This window comes from Adiantum capillus-veneris, chromosome 17 (genome assembly GCF_014529385.1).
Source record: "Adiantum capillus-veneris isolate H3 chromosome 17, ASM1452938v2, whole genome shotgun sequence".
Lineage (NCBI taxonomy): Eukaryota > Viridiplantae > Streptophyta > Polypodiopsida > Polypodiales > Pteridaceae > Adiantum > Adiantum capillus-veneris.
Window position 1 is genome coordinate 77,984,669 of NC_140947.1, and position 4,448 is coordinate 77,989,116.

The 4,448-nt window shown below is 41.2% G+C and overlaps 1 protein-coding gene across 1 annotated transcript in view; it reads left to right on the plus strand.

The window, feature by feature from the left end:
* Positions 1–2,711, plus strand: part of LOC147437532 (uncharacterized) — a 4,703-nt gene extending 1,992 nt beyond the window's left edge. The window contains exon 2 of the mRNA XM_086485961.1: positions 1–2,711. This exon is cut by the window's left edge and continues 195 nt beyond it. The gene's annotated coding sequence lies outside the window, so the exon portion shown is untranslated.
* Positions 2,712–4,448: the final 1,737 nt, after the last annotated feature.

Sequence of the window (4,448 nt, forward strand, 5' to 3'; positions counted from 1 at the left end):
CCTATCATTACCAAACTCAAAGATAGGGCTGCATCTCGTTTACCACAAAATTCTAGTTTCGCCCAAAGTAGCCACATTTTCAACGATGTCATTTTTAATACCTCCATACCAAGGATGCCCAAGTTCATGGGGGACAGTGCAACAATGTCAAATCCATGTAAACATATGGGCAATGTAAATGAAGTAGAACCAAACAGCTCCCATAGGCCCGAGTATGTCATACAAAATGCACCACGTCAAAGGAAAGCTAGTAAACTTTCATTTGGCATTGAGCCGCAAAAAAAGGAGTTGTCAGGTGATGATGTAGAGGCTATTCCAAAGAAACATGCCATAGAAGTAGATGTCAATGACATTATGTGGGCCATACAAAGATGCAAGGCTAGTTCAAGGTTCACTTGTAAGTGGATACTACCTAGTAGCGGCAATTGCGAGAAGAAAGTGAATTTTGTTGGAATTAGGGTTGCAAGAAAACACACACAACTTGAAGAAGACGAAGGAAGCACAAGGAACACAACAAAGAGTGTACCTCTGTCTTTTGACGAAGCACGGAATTCAAAAAATTGGATGGCTGCCATGCAATCATAATACAATGCACTTATAGAAAATGACACATGGACTTTATGTGATTTGCCTCCTAGCAAAAAGGCCATTGGTACAAAGTGGGTTTACAAGTTGAAACGGAATCCGGATGGTGAGATTGATCGCTATAAGGCTTGGTTTGTTGCAAAGGGTTATGCACATAAAAAAGGCATAGATTATCAAGAGACTTTTGCTCCCACTTGTCGTATGACTACTGTGCATTTTCTATGTGCATTGGCAGCTCGTTTTGTTACCATATACATGTGGTAGTGATGTGTGTGAACACACTAGGACCACCGCAGCATTTTTTCCCTCTTTAGGAGGTTTTCTCTCCCGTGCATTGTATATACGTCCATCACTCTAGGGCTATCAATCTTTCCATTGCACACTAAGTAACACACTCTCTGTTGTGTGCCTTGAGCTTCCTTCATCTTCTCCAAGCTGTGTGCATTTCCCTGGAGCCCTAATTCCAACAATTGGTATCAAAGCACGTCATGTCCTCCCGGGCTTAGTCGATAACGTCATCAAAACACCCCTACTTGTTTTCTCATAGTTTCAACTAGCTTTGGCAAGCGTTAGCATGTCGACAAAAAATTTGGGCTAGCTCGTAGAGCTTGGTCTGCTCAGAATTTCACTCCGGGCTCATTTCGACCTCCGTTTCCACTACAGCCAGTTATGTATAGGCAATTTCATCATCTTGTGCAGAATTTTTTAAGTGCCAATTACTGCATAATAGGTCCCATACAATTTACTGTGGTTGTGCTATATAGCACGTGCTCATCTCACTCAATTTCTCCTCATTTCGAGCAGTTTTCACATCAGGTGTAGGCATTTTCCATGGCTGACAACAACACGGATGTGTTCAAGATGTTTGCTGCTTAGGACAGATTGGATGGGGACAATTACCCTATGTGGCTTACATGATGCAACGTGTACTTGTATCAATGGAAGTTTGGAACATTATGCAGGGCATTGATTTACGTCCTGGTACTGTGGGTCCAGGTGATGTTGAGGATGCTCCAGGTTTTGATGCCAGGGTTGTTGTTGTCATAACTATTTTGCCTATGGTTGAGCAGGCTCATTGGGATGTAAGAGATACGCAGGCTCATGCATTGATTGCATTGTCTGTGAAGTGCACTATCATTCCTCACATCCATTCAGCAAAATCTCCAAAATAGGCTAGCAGGTCTTTATGCAAGCCGCAATAAGGCTAAAATTGCTTTGCTGCGTAAAGAGCTGGAATCGAAGATTATGCATGAGGAAGGTGAAATGGATAGTTTCCTTGCTGGTGTCAAGGATGTTAATGAGCAACTAATTTTTGCAGGAGAAGTCATTTCTGACAGTTCACTTGTGCAAACTGTTCTTGATGCTTTGCCAGATTCTTACCAAACTTTTGCCAGTATTTGGAGCCTTATGACCCAAGGAAATCTTGAAGTTGTCAAGTTTGATGCATTATGCACATTGCTATTGCAAGAGTCACTTTCTTGAAAAAACAGGACTAGGTAGTGTGCAATTGAACATGCTTTTATTGTAGCTCAAAGAAAAGGTGGGAAACAACAATGTAACCACTTCTTATGGTTCTGCTATGAGTGGCAAATGTTATGTTCCTAATGCTACTGCTGGCAGCACTTTGTATGGCAATTCTGGTGATAAGGGCAAAAAGAAGATGCGTTACCATTATTGTAAAGCTAATGATCACTTGATGAAGCAGAGGCTGGATCCACTACAGGGTCCAATACAAGTTCAATGATTGTAGAGTCTTCCGTCAAAGGAGATTGTGATGTTGATATTGATGCAGAATGGGCATTTAGTGCAGAGTGCACTTATGATCCTATTGTCCATGATGCATGTTTGTCAGTTGTTGCAGATTCACATGTGTGGTATTTTGACAGTGGTGCTACAAAGCACATTACCTAACATCGTGATTTCTTTACCTCTATTGAGTCTATCCCTCATGGGAATACGGTGACTTGTGCCAACAATGCCTCTTATCCTGTTCAAGGAGTTGGAAAGATTGTGCTTACTGTTGAAAATGGTAGTTCTTTCACACTTGTTGATGCATTGTATGTATCTAGGGTAAAAAATAACCTTTTGTCTGTATCTACACTTGCTAGACTTGGTCTCATAGTCAAATTGTGGATAACAGATGTACAATTCATGATCCCAGTTTTGGTGATGAAATTGTTGTATCTAGCCTTTTGTGTCGTGGGCTGTATAAGCTGACAAGTGTGGACAAAATTTTGCAAATGCAGTTGCAAATTCAAGGGTTGTTTCAGATGCAAAATTGTGGCATGCACGTTTTGGGCATCTGAATTTTGCCAATTTGTTGCGTTTGCAAAAATCTGATATGGTTGCTTCTTTGCCGCCTCTTGAAGCACCTATCAAACATGTTTGTGAAGGCTATATTTTTGGTAAAATGCAGCGTGCTAAGTTTCCAAAGGATGGGTCAGTTCGTGCTACATGCAGATTGCAACTTGTGCATAGTGATATTTGTGGGCCTATGCAAACTTCGTCCTTGGGAAATTACTTGTACTTTGTGACTTTCATTGATGACTACTCCAGGCATGCATGGGTATATCCATTGAAAGCTAAGTCCGAAGTGTTTATGTGCTTCAAGAAATTTCTTACTATGGTTGAAAATGTCTCAAAATGTACTATGGGCACCCTCCGTTCCGATCGAGGCGGGGAGTATATGTTTCATGAATTTAATGCATTTTTGGCTAGTCATGGGATAAAACACCAATGTATAGTGCCGTATACGCCTCAACAAAATAGTGTTGCTGAGAGGAAAAACAGGTCTCTTGTGGAAATTGCACGATGTATGGTCAAGAGTCAAGCTTTACCACATTCGTTTTGGCTTGAAGCTATCATGTGTGCCACTTATGTACTCAACACGTGTCCTACAAAAGCGTTGCAATCCATGACTCCATATGAAACATGGCATGATAGAAAGCCATCTATTGAGCACATGTGTGTTTTTGGTTGTTTGGCTTATGGTTTAGTGCCCCAAGAGTAGTGCAAAAAATTGGATGATAAGGCTGTCAAATGTAATTTTGTTGGTTATAGTGCTGAAAGCAAAGGTTACAGGTTGTACCATTCGCAAACAAAGCGTATTTTGGTCTCACGTGATGTTGTGTTTGTGGAAGATTATGTTCAACCTTTGCTGTCATGTACCAGAGATAGTAATGTAAGCTCACATGACATTTATGACAGCTTATTGCCTCCTTTTAGTGGTGAGAGTTTGAATGTAAATTCAAATGAGGAAAATGTACAACCTATGGGGGTTTCTAAAAATGTTACAAATCAGCCTATTATTGATGCAGATGTACATGATGTACTTTGATGAGGAAAGGGCTGAAAATGAGCAGGCTAGAGGTATGCCAAAATGGCTGGTGCACACTTTGCGTGACAATAAATGAAGGAGTACGAGCGGAAGTGCGACGCGAGAGAGAGTGCGAGAAGAAGAGCACGACGATATGGTGAACTCGCTCTACTGTAATGTGTAGAGCATAGTGAGTTCTTATTAGGTTTTTACAAAAGAATATGTGTACATACCTAGCGGCCCGCCCACTTACCTGGGCGACCACATTGGGCTTTATACCCCAACAACCTCCCACTTAAAGTCCAATGTGGTACTTTAAGTGTGAGAGAAGCTACTATACAAGCTAATATACAAGAGATGTACTACCCTACACCTAACTCCTTGCGAAAATGCGCAAAGCTCTCTGAGGGAAGTCCTTTTGTAAGTAGATCAACAGGATTTTCTGTGGTGTGAACTTTGACAAGCTGAAGTTGCTTATCCTCGAGCATTTCCCTGATGAAATGATACTTCACATCCACATGCTTTGTCTTTGAGTGATAAACTGGAT